The sequence below is a fragment of the Gobio gobio genome (assembly GCF_949357685.1).
Source record: "Gobio gobio genome assembly, chromosome: 21".
NCBI lineage: Eukaryota > Metazoa > Chordata > Actinopteri > Cypriniformes > Gobionidae > Gobio > Gobio gobio.
The window spans coordinates 6,669,686-6,680,708 of record NC_137117.1 but is presented as its reverse complement, the minus strand read 5'-3'; the positions used below and the strand labels follow the sequence as shown (position 1 = coordinate 6,680,708).

At 46.4% G+C, this 11,023-nt stretch overlaps 1 protein-coding gene across 1 annotated transcript in view; it reads right to left on the bottom strand.

The window, feature by feature from the left end:
- The window catches only part of ddah1 (dimethylarginine dimethylaminohydrolase 1), a 95,631-nt gene extending 84,608 nt beyond the window's left edge, over positions 1-11,023 (bottom strand). The window contains exon 1 of the mRNA XM_079801809.1: positions 10,620-11,023. The gene's annotated coding sequence lies outside the window, so the exon portion shown is untranslated. The remainder of the gene's footprint in view (positions 1-10,619) is intronic.

Genomic DNA, 11,023 nt, shown 5'->3' with positions numbered 1-11,023 from the left:
ATGGCCTAATAACCCCCCAGATCATAGCAGCTATTGTTTGGGCCTAATAACCACCCAGACCACCCTAGCAACGACCCAGTAACTACCCAGAACACCCTTGTATCATAGCAGCTGTTGTTTGACCTTTCTGAACCCCTTAGCAACTACCTAGCAATGGCCTAGTAACCACCCAGAACACCTTAGTATCATAGCAGTTAGTTTTCTGGACTTTTAGAACCCTTTAGGAACCACCTAGCAACGGCCTAGTAACCACCCAGAACACCTTAGTATCATAGCAGTTATTTTCTAGCCTTTCAGAACCTCTTAGCAACCTAGCAACGGCCTAGTAATTACCCAGATCACCCTAGCAATGGCCTAGTAACCACCCAGACTGCCCTAGCGACAACCTAGTAACCACCCAGAACACCCTTATATCATAGCAGTTATTTTCAGGCCTTTCAAAACCCTTTAGCAGCCATATAGCAACGGCCTAGTAACCCCCCAGACCACCCTAGCAACGGCCTAGTAACCACCCAGACCACCATAGCAACGACCTAGCAACCACCCAGAACACCATTGTATCATAGCAGCTGTTGTTTGGCCTTTCTGAACCCCTTAGCAACCACCTAGCAATGGCCTAGTAACCACCCAGAACACCCTTGTATCATAGCAGCTGTTGTTTCGCCTTTCTGAACCCCTTAGCAACCACCTAGCAATGGCCTAGTAACCACCCAGAACACCCTTGTATTATAGCAGCTATTGTTTGGCCTTTCTGAACCCCTTAGCAACCACCTAGCAACCCTAGTATCATAGCAGTTAGTTTTCTGGACTTTTAGAACCCCTTAGGAACCACCTAGCAACGGCCTAGTAACCACCCAGAACACCTTAGTATCATAGCAGTTATTTTCTAGAATTTTTGAATCCCTTAGCAACCACCTAGCAATGGCCTAGTAACCACCCAGAACACCCTAGTATCATAGCAGTTAGTTTTCTGGACTTTTAGAACCCCTTAGGAACCTAGCAACGGCCTAGTAATTACCCAGATCACCCTAGCAATGGCCTAGTAACCACCCAGACCGCCCTTGCAATGGCCTAGTAACCACCCAGAACACCTTAGTATCATAGCAGTTATTTTCTAGCATTTCTGAACCCCTTAGCAATCACCTAGCAACGGCCTAGTAACCACCCAGAACACATTAGTATCATAGCAGTTATTTTCTAGCCTTTCAGAACCTCTTAGGAACCTAGCAACGGCCTAGTAATTACCCAGTTCACCCTAGCAATGGCCTAGTAACCACCCAGACCGCCCTAGCGACAACCTAATAACCCCCCAGACAACTGTAGAAATAACCAAGTAACCACCCAGTACACCCTAGTATCATAGGAGTTAGTTTCTGGGCTTTTAGAACCCCTTAGCAACCACCTAGCAATGGCTTAATAACCACCCAGACCACCCTAGCAACAACCTAGTAACCACCCAGACTATCCTAGCAATGATCTAGTAACCGCCCAGAACATCCTCGTAGCATAGCAGTTTGTTTTCTGGCCTCTAGGAACCCCTTAGCAACCACCTAGCAATGGCCTAGTAAATACACAGAACACCGTAGTATTGTAGCAGTTAGTTTTCTGGGCTCTCAGAAACCCTTAGCAACCACCCATAAATGGTCTAGTAACACCCAGACCACCATTGCAACGGCCTAGTAACCACCCAGAACAACCTTGTATCATAGCAGCTATTGTTTGGCCTTTCTGGACCCCTTAGCAACCACCTAGCAATGGCCTAGTAACCACACAGAACAACCTTGTATCATAGCAGTTATTTTCAGGCCTTTCAAAACACTTTAGCAGCCATATAGCAATGGCCTAGTAGGCCTAACCACCCAGACCACCCTAGCAACGACCTAGTAACCACCCAGAACACCCTTGTACTGTATCATAGCAGCTATTGTTTGGCCTTTCTGGACCCCTTAGCAACCACCTAGCAATGGCCTAGTAACCACCCAGAACACCCTTGTACTGTATCATAGCAGCTGTTGTTTGGCCTTTCTGAACCCCTTAGCAACCACCTAGCAATGGCCTAGTAACCACACAGAACACCCTTGTATCATAGCAGCTGTTGTTTCGCCTTTCTGAACCCCTTAGCAACCACCTAGCAATGGCCTAGTAACCACCCAGAACACCCTTGTATTATAGCAGCTATTGTTTGGCCTTTCTGAACCCCTTAGCAACCACCTAGCAACCCTAGTATCATAGCAGTTAGTTTTCTGGACTTTTAGAACCCCTTAGGAACCACCTAGCAACGGCCTAGTAACCACCCAGAACACCTTAGTATCATAGCAGTTATTTTCTAGAATTTTTGAACCCCTTAGCAACCACCTAGCAATGGCCTAGTAACCACCCAGAACACCCTAGTATCATAGCAGTTAGTTTTCTGGACTTTTAGAACCCCTTAGGAACCTAGCAACGGCCTAGTAATTACCCAGATCACCCTAGCAATGGCCTAGTAACCACCCAGACCGCCCTTGCAATGGCCTAGTAACCACCCAGAACACCTTAGTATCATAGCAGTTATTTTCTAGCATTTCTGAACCCCTTAGCAATCACCTAGCAACGGCCTAGTAACCACCCAGAACACATTAGTATCATAGCAGTTATTTTCTAGCCTTTCAGAACCTCTTAGGAACCTAGCAACGGCCTAGTAATTACCCAGTTCACCCTAGCAATGGCCTAGTAACCACCCAGACCGCCCTAGCGACAACCTAATAACCCCCCAGACAACTGTAGAAATAACCAAGTAACCACCCAGTACACCCTAGTATCATAGGAGTTAGTTTCTGGGCTTTTAGAACCCCTTAGCAACCACCTAGCAATGGCTTAATAACCACCCAGACCACCCTAGCAACAACCTAGTAACCACCCAGACTATCCTAGCAATGATCTAGTAACCGCCCAGAACATCCTCGTAGCATAGCAGTTTGTTTTCTGGCCTCTAGGAACCCCTTAGCAACCACCTAGCAATGGCCTAGTAAATACACAGAACACCGTAGTATTGTAGCAGTTAGTTTTCTGGGCTCTCAGAAACCCTTAGCAACCACCCATAAATGGTCTAGTAACACCCAGACCACCATTGCAACGGCCTAGTAACCACCCAGAACAACCTTGTATCATAGCAGCTATTGTTTGGCCTTTCTGGACCCCTTAGCAACCACCTAGCAATGGCCTAGTAACCACACAGAACAACCTTGTATCATAGCAGTTATTTTCAGGCCTTTCAAAACACTTTAGCAGCCATATAGCAATGGCCTAGTAGGCCTAACCACCCAGACCACCCTAGCAACGACCTAGTAACCACCCAGAACACCCTTGTACTGTATCATAGCAGCTATTGTTTGGCCTTTCTGGACCCCTTAGCAACCACCTAGCAATGGCCTAGTAACCACCCAGAACACCCTTGTACTGTATCATAGCAGCTGTTGTTTGGCCTTTCTGAACCCCTTAGCAACCACCTAGCAACGGCCTAGTAACCACCCAGAACAACCTTGTATCATAGCAGTTATTTTCAGGCCTTTCAAAACACTTTAGCAGCCATATAGCAACGGCCTAGTAGGCCTAACCACCCAGACCACCCTAGCAACGGCCTAGTAACCACCCAGAACACCCTAGCAACAGCCTAGTAACCACCTGGAACTTTTAAAAAAACACTGTAATGACATGACCATGTTTTCAACCTCTCTTAGATTTATGAATTAAAGTCTTATAAATGTTAAAGGGACAAGTGACCCAAAAAAGAAAATCTCGTCTTCATTTACTGTTATTTTTAAACTATTTTTTTAAATGAGTGGCCTAAAATAGCCATAATAAAAGAAGACCGCATCAACATCTAGCAGATAAACAGCCCATAAATCCAGCACTGAAGGACAAACGGCTGGTCCTGGGAGTGAGAGTTTAGTAGCAGTTCATTCACAGGAAATGACATCGCTTAGTGTCAGTGAACTATGACAGGAAAAGAGCTGAATACCTGGATAACATCTCTGTGATCTGGGATGAGGAGAACTTCCACACCGGAGGGAAAATAAACATGGCCAGAGTCACCGCTTTACGTAATGTAGAATTATGAAGGGGGGGGTATGGGACTGAGTCATGTGCTCGTAATCAATCGCACTTCCAAGGCCCTGGAAGCGACTGAAGCCCAGTGGAAAATATTATGTTTGCCATTACAACATGGCGGACACAGATGAGGAACGCTCTTGTAATGGTTCCTGGATGTGTAATTCCAGCGGTGACTCCACTGGAGCACACAATGACAGCACTGTTTCCTACAGCCCCGCCGCACCCCCAGCCCTGCATGAGCTCACTCTCACTGGACACTTCAGCTGACCTCAAACGCTGGAGACACTGGGGACACTGGGGACACTGGGGACACTGGGGACACTGGGGAGACTGGGGAGACTGGGGACACTGGGAACACTGGGGACACTGGGGACACTGGGAACACTGGGGACACTGGGAACACTGGGGAGACTGGGGACACTGGGAACACTGGGGAGACTGGGGACACTGGGAACACTGGGGACACTGGGGAGACTGGGGAGACTGGGGACACTGGGGACACTGGGGAGACTGGGGACACTGGGAACACTGGGGACACTGGGGATACCGGGGACCCTGGGAACACTGGGAACACTGGGGAGACTGGGAACACTGCGGACACTGGGAACACTGCGGACACTGGGAACACTAACACTGGGGACACTGGGAACACTGCGGACACTGGGAACACTGGAACACTGGGGACACTGGGGACACTAACACTGGGAACACTGGGGACACTGGGGAGACTAACACTGGAACACTGGGGACACTGGGGACACTGGAACACTGCTTTACGTGCACTGGGGACACTAACACTGGGGAAACTAACACTGGATACACTAACACTGGGAACACTGGGGACACTGGGAACACTGGGAACACTAACACTGGGAACACTAACACTGGGAACACTGGGAACACTAACACTGGGGACACTGGGAACACTAACATTGGGAACACTGACAACACTGGGAATACTAACACTGACACTGACAACACTGGGGACACTAACACTGGGAACACTGGGAACACTAACACTGGGGACACTGGGAACACTGGGAACACTAACACTGGGGACACTGGGAACACTAACACTGGGAACACTAACACTGACAACACTGGGAACACTCACACTGGGAACACTCACACTGGGAACACTAACACTGGGAACACTAACACTGGGAACACTAACACTGGGAACACTGACAACACTGGGTACACAAACACTGGGAACACTGGGGACACTGGAAACACTGTGGACACTAACATTGGGAACACTGGGGACCCTGGGAACACTGGGGACACTGACACTGGGGACACACACTAGTGACACTGGGGACACACACTAGGAACACTGGGGACACTAACACTGGGAACACTGGGGACACTGGGAACACTAACACTGGGAACACTGGGGGCACTGGAAACACTGACATTGGGAACACGGGACACTGGGAACACTAACACTGGGAACACTAACAACACTGGGGACACTAACATTGGGAACACTGGGGACACTGGGCACACTGGGGACACTGGTAACACTGAGAACACTAACACTGGGGACACTTGGAACACTGGGAACACAAACACTGGGAACACAAACACTGGTAACACTGGGAAAACAAACACTGGGAACACACACACTGGGAACACCAACACTGGGAACACTAACACTGGGAACACAAACACTGGGAACACTAACACTGCGAAAACTCGGAACACTGGGAACACTAACACTAGGAACACTCAGAACACTGGGAACACTAACACTAGGAACACTCAGAACACTGGGAACACTAACACTAGGAACACTCAGAACACTGGGAACACTAACGCTTAGCATCATAGCAGTTATTTTCCCAGTCTTTCAGAACCCCTAGCAACGGTCTAGTAACCAGGAACACTGGGAACACTGGGAACACTAACACTGTGGACACTGGGAACACTGGGAACACTAACACTGGGAACACTAACACTGAGAACACTGGGAACACTGGGAAATCAAACACTGGGAACACAAACACTGGGAACACACACACTGGGAACACACAGACTGGGAACACACACACTGGGAACACTAACACTGGGAACACTAACACTAAGAACACTAACACTGGGAAAACTCAGAACACTGGGAACACTCGGAACACTGGGAACACTAACACTAACACTTAGCATAATAGCAGTTATTTTCCCAGTCTTTCAGAAACCCTTGCAACGGTCTAGTAACCACCCAGAACACCCTAGTAACATCCTAGTAACCACCCAGAACACCCTAGCAACGCCTAGTAACCACTCAGAATATCCTAGAAACACCTAGTAACCAGCCAGAACATCCTAGCAATGCCTAGTAACCACTCAGAACATCCTAGCTATGCCTAGTAACCACTCAGAACACCCTAGCAACTCCTAGTAACCAGACAGAACATCCAAGCAATGCCTAGTAACCACTCAGAACACCCTAGCAACTCCTGGTAACCAGCCAGAACATCCTTGCAATGCCAAGTAACCACCCAGAACATCCTAGCAACACCTAGTAACCCCCAGATCATCCTAGCAATGCCTAATAACCACCCAGAACATCCTAGCAATGCCAAGTAAACACTCAGAACCCCTTAATAATACACAGTAACCACTAAGAACACCCTAGCAATGCCTTGTAGCCACCCAGAACATCCTAGCAACACCTAGTAACCCCCAGATCATCCTAGCAACGCCTAATAACCACCAAGAACATCCTAGCAATGCCTAGTAAACACTCAGAACCCCTTAATAGTACATAGTAACCACTCAGAACACCCTAGCAACACCTAGTAACCACCCAGAATATTCTAGCAATGCCTAGTAACCACTCAGAATGCCCTAGTAACACCTTGTAACCACTCAGAACACGCTAGCAACTCCTAGTTAACAGCTAGAACATCCTAGCTATGCCTAGTAACCACCCAGAATATCCTAACAATGCCTAGTCACCACTCAGAACCCCTTAATAATACATAGTAACCGCTCAGAACACCCTAACAACGCCTAGCAACCACACAGAACATCTTAGCAACACCTAGTTACACCCAGATCATCCTAGCAACGCCTAGTAACCCCCCAGAACATCCTAGCAATGCCTAATAAACACTCAGAACCCCTTAATAATACATAGTAACCAATCAGAACACCCTAGCAACGCCTAGTAACCACCCAGAACATCATAGGAACACATAGTAACCCCCAGATCATCCTAGCAACGCCTATTAACCACCCAGAACATCTTAGCAATGCCTAGTAAACACTCAGAACCCCTTAATAATACATAGTAACCACCCAGAACATCCTAGAAACGCCTAGGAACCACCCAGAACATCGTAGAAATGCCCAGTAAACACTCAGAACCCTTTAATAATACATAGTAATCCCTCTGAACACCCTAGCAACGCCTAGTAACCACACAGAACACCCTAGCAACACCTAGTAACCACCCAGAATATTCTAGCAATGCCTAGTAACCACTCAGAATGCCCTAGTAACACCTTGTAACCACTCAGAACACGCTAGCAACTCCTAGTTAACAGCTAGAACATCCTAGCTATGCCTAGTAACCACCCAGAATATCCTAACAATGCCTAGTCACCACTCAGAACCCCTTAATAATACATAGTAACCGCTCAGAACACCCTAACAACGCCTAGCAACCACACAGAACATCTTAGCAACACCTAGTTACACCCAGATCATCCTAGCAACGCCTAGTAACCCCCCAGAACATCCTAGCAATGCCTAATAAACACTCAGAACCCCTTAATAATACATAGTAACCAATCAGAACACCCTAGCAACGCCTAGTAACCACCCAGAACATCATAGGAACACATAGTAACCCCCAGATCATCCTAGCAACGCCTATTAACCACCCAGAACATCTTAGCAATGCCTAGTAAACACTCAGAACCCCTTAATAATACATAGTAACCACCCAGAACATCCTAGAAACGCCTAGGAACCACCCAGAACATCGTAGAAATGCCCAGTAAACACTCAGAACCCTTTAATAATACATAGTAATCCCTCTGAACACCCTAGCAACGCCTAGTAACCACACAGAACTTCCTAGCAACACCTAGTAACCCCCAGATCATCCTAGCAACGCCTAGTAACCACCCAGAACATCCTAGCAACACCTAGTAACCCCCAGATCATCCTAGCCACGCCTAGTAACCACCCAGAACATCCTAGCAATGCCTAATAAACACTCAGAACCCCTTAATAATACATAGTGACCACTCAGAACACCTTAGCAACGCCTAGTAACCACACAGAACATCCTAGCAAAACCTAGTAACCCCCAGATCATCCTAGCAACGCCTAGTAAACACTCAGAACCCTTTAATAATACATAGTAATCCCTCAGAACACCCTAGCAATGCCTAGTAACCACACAGAACATCCTAGCAACACCTAGTAACCCCCAGATCATCCTAGCAACGCCTAGTAACCACCCAGAACATCCTAGCAACACCTAGTAACCCCCAGATCATCCTAGCCACGCCTAGTAACCAACCAGAACATCCTAGCAATGCCTAATAAACACTCAGAACCCCTTAATAATACATAGTAACCACTCAGAACACCTTAGCAACGCCTAGTAACCACACAGAACATCCTAGCAAAACCTAGTAACCCCCAGATCATACTAGCAACGCCTAGTAACCACCCAGAACATCGTAGCAATGCCTAATAAACACTCAGAACCCCTTAATAATACATAGTAACCACTCAGAACACCTTAGCAACGCCTAGTAACCACACAGAACATCCTAGCAAAACCTAGTAACCCCCAGATCATCCTAGCAACGCCTAGTAACCACCCAGAACATCGTAGCAATGCCTAATAAACACTCAGAACCCCTTAATAATACATAGTAACCACTCAGAACACCCTAGCAACGCCTAGTAACCACCCAGAACATCCTAGCAACACCTAGTAACCCCCAGATCACCCTAGCAATGCCTAGTAACCACCCAGAACATCTTAGCAATGCCTAGTAAACACTCAGAACCTCTTAATAATACATAGTAACCACCCAGAACATCCTTGAAACGCCTAGTAACCACCCAGAACATCCTAGCTATGCCTAATAATCACCCAGAACATCCTAGAAACGCCTAGTAACCACCCAGAACATCCTAGCAATGCCTAGTAAACACTCAGAACCTCTTAATAATACATAGTAACCACCCAGAACATCCTAGAAATGCCTAGTAACCACCCAGAACATCCTAGCAATGCCTAATAACCACCCAGAACATCCTAGAAACGCCTAGTAACCACCCAGAACATCCTAGCAATGCCTAATAACCACCCAGAACATCCTAGAAACGCCTAGTAACCACCCAGAACATCCTAGCAATGCCTAATAACCACCCAGAACATCCTAGCAATGTCTAATAACCACCCAGAACATCCTAGAAACGCCTAGTAACCACCCAGAACATCCTAGCAATGCCTAACAACCAATCAGAACGTCATAGTAACGCCCAGTAACGACTCAGAACATCCTAGCAACGCATACTAACAACTCAGAACATCTTAGCAACTCCTAGTAACCTCCTAGACCACTCAAGCAATGGCAAAAGCTGAATGTAGATCCATATTGATAAAATGATGACTTGTATCACCTGACATACAGTAGCCGTAAAAAGTATTTGAACACCTAAAGAATACAACACATAAAATGTCATGACTACTGAACCAAATCAAAAACAATTCATAGAAGCAGCTCACCTTTTATTAGCCAGCTCACCTTTGAGCATCATTGACCACTAACAGCCATTCAAAAACATTTACATATTCTGGCAAATTATTATTGGCCAATAGTCAATAGTTAAGGGTTTGGGAACATGTACCTTCTTGTGGCGCCATCAGCCAATCAGCATTACCATGATGTAATTTTCCAGCATTTCCAGCTCAGGTGATTGGCTCAGAAATTGAAACCCCCCCCAACAATTGCAGTTTGCACACTTCCCAAGCTGCGTATATCAACCGTTGGGCTGGTTGCAGTGTTTGGAACATGGTAACTATGTTTCTTGCTGGTTATTAAAAAATAAAACATCACACTTACTATGTTTCATACAAAACAGCCTGACCAACTTCAGATGGTGTGGCGCTGGTCCAAGACCCTCTACAAGCCAATTCAAGTTCTAATAAAAGTTCTATCCAGTTCTTAACCTTTTCCAGCAGAGGTAATAACTAGATTGCTTATTTCACATGCTATTCTGAAAAAAGGTGATTTTACCCAGTCGTGGTAACCAGAGCACTCTCACACTTCATCTTTACTACAATGACACGGTTTAGCACATCACCATCTAGTGTTGCAATCTGGGAAAAATCAACTAAAACCAATTCAACCACAGGGATTCCGATCTCAACGAACAGATCAGATGCATTTTCATCCTCAATCAAACTGATCAGATGGAAACAACAGTGGTTTCAGCACTCGCACGCAAGCCAGAGTAAACAAGCACACAGTCCATAAAGATGTAAACGTAAACCGTACCTGAGATATGACAAGAATCTCATTCCGGGGGCCAAACGTTCTCCAACAGGACGTCTCAGTGTCCAGTCCACGCGCGTCTGCTCTCTGCGAGCCTGTGGAAGGAACTATTCAGTGCTGTCAGGACAATATTGTACATTCCCTTGCTCTCACAGTCGGTTTGGTTTGTGCATCCAAGAACTTCTAATCTCTGAATTTCTGTGGAATGCCACTTATTTGGAAAACAGTGCACTTTTTTTCCCCCCTTTTTTTTTTTTTACATCTTATATGGAAAACTGGATGCCTGTTGCACTTTTTCTTTCACTTTGTGATGGACAGACTGCATGAATATTAAACTAGCTGGAGGAATTTCCTCCATGGAGAGCACATTTAGGGACCCTTTAAGCTGTCAGGAATGCTTTGTGGTT